The sequence below is a fragment of the Pteropus alecto genome, unplaced genomic scaffold (assembly GCF_000325575.1).
Source record: "Pteropus alecto unplaced genomic scaffold, ASM32557v1 scaffold28, whole genome shotgun sequence".
Taxonomy (NCBI): domain Eukaryota; kingdom Metazoa; phylum Chordata; class Mammalia; order Chiroptera; family Pteropodidae; genus Pteropus; species Pteropus alecto.
Window position 1 is genome coordinate 3,643,758 of NW_006441063.1, and position 2,126 is coordinate 3,645,883.

A 2,126-nucleotide genomic window follows, 5' to 3' on the forward strand; every position below is an offset into this window, starting at 1 on the left:
GAAAAAAGAGACAGGACTCAAATAAAATCATAAATAAAAGAGGAGACATTACAACTTATACCACAGAAATACAAGATTATGAGAGAATACTATAAACAATTATGCTCCAACAAACTGGATAATCTAGAAGAAATGGATAAATTCCTAGAAACATGCAACTTCCCAAGACTGTTGTGAAGAAATGGAAAATCTGAAAAGATGAAAAAAAAAAGAAGAAAGAATGAAAAAGAAAGGAAGAAAGGAAGAAAGGAAAGGGAAGGAAGGAAGGAAGGAGGGAGGGAGGGAGGGAGAGAGACAGAGAGAGACAGAGAGAGACAGAGAGAGACAGAGAAAGAAAGAAAAAAAAAAAGAGTAAGGAGATTGAATCAGTAATCAAAAACCTCCCAACGCAGAAAACCTCAGAACCAGATGGTTTCACTGGTGAATTCAACCAAACGTTTCAAGAAGAATTAGTACCAATCCTTCTCAAACTCTTCCAAAAATTGAAGGGGAAGGAGCTCCCAAACTCATTTTATGAGGCTAGCATTTTCCTGATACCAAAGCCAGGTAAGGACACTACTAGAAGGCACATGCTAATATCCCTGATAAATATAGATGCAAAAATTCTCAACAAAATGCTAACAAACCAAATTCAATAGCACATTAAAAGAATCCTACACTATGATCAAGTAGGATTTATCCCTGGGAAGCAATGATGTTTCAACATACACAAATCCATAAATGTGATACACCACATTAATAGAAAGATAAAGATCATATGATTTTCTCGATGGATGCAAAAAAGCATTTGAGAAAATATAACATCCTTTTTGATAAAAATGTTCAACAAAATGGGCCTGAAAAAAATATACCTCAATATAATAAAGGCCATATATGACAACTCACAGCTAACATTATACTCAATGGTGAAAGTTTGAAAGCTTTTCCTCTAAGATCAGAAACAAGAGAATGGTGCTCACTCTCACCACTCATATTCAACATAGTACTTAAAGTCCTAGCCAGAGTAATCGGGCAAGAAAAAGAAATAAAACATATCAAATCAAAAAGGAAGAAGTAAAATTGTCTTTGTTTGCAAATGATATGATTTTATATGCTAAAATGAGTGGGTGAAAGGCTATTGAAGAAAATATATGGTCAAACGTATTCTTCCAAATGTTACTCACTAGTAACAAAAGCAAAATGATACCTTTACATTATAACTGAGAAATCTGGTGATTAAACTTTCTACCATCAATAACAAGACAAACTGACAATGTCTACCTCTTAATGCAATGCACTGAGGATACAATGTCACATGTACATGACTGTATACTAAATGATAGTTTGCATCGGTGTTAAATTTCTTGGATGATTCACTGCGTTGTAGTTATACAGGTGAAAGTTATTGTTCTTTGGAAAAACATTATTTGGTGAATCATCACATCGTACACTTTAAATATCTTACAATTTTGTGTCACTTATACCTCAATAAAGCTGAAAAAATTAAAAGTAAAAGTAAAAATGAGCATGAATTGGGTTAATCAGTGTTTTGTGTTTCTAAACTAGCATGACACTTAGATGACATAAACCGGAGCTTTATACCATTGTTTCCCATCTAAGCACATAATGTGTACCTAGCACAATAGCTTTGAAAATTTTCTTGGTTACTTATACTTTGTCTAATATGCTAGTGTAGTATAAAGAACATGGACTTTTTTTACCAGAAGGATGTGGATTTAATGTTGAAACAAGGGCCCAATAGTTGTGGAATAGTTTGTGCCTCACATTTATCCTCTCTTAGCCTCAGTTTTTTTAAAGCAACAAAATTGAAATAAAATGGCCACTTTGCAGTGTACTGAGGGATTAGCTAAAGTGTATGTAAAATGTTTGGCATTGTAGAAGGTGTTTATGGTTAGCTCTTTCTATTATTGACACTTGTTTTGGGTAATGCCCCTTGTCTCCATGGCAGCACTTACTCCCACAGGAACATACGCTCAGGCCTCTATCCATTTCCTAGACAGTGCGGATCGTAACTGGTTGACTCATTTAGAACGATGGCCAATACAGAACGACAATCTGACTTGATGAGATTTAATTGCAAAATTAGAACCTAAAAGATGAGTGGAAATAAAAAAAGGTCTTATATT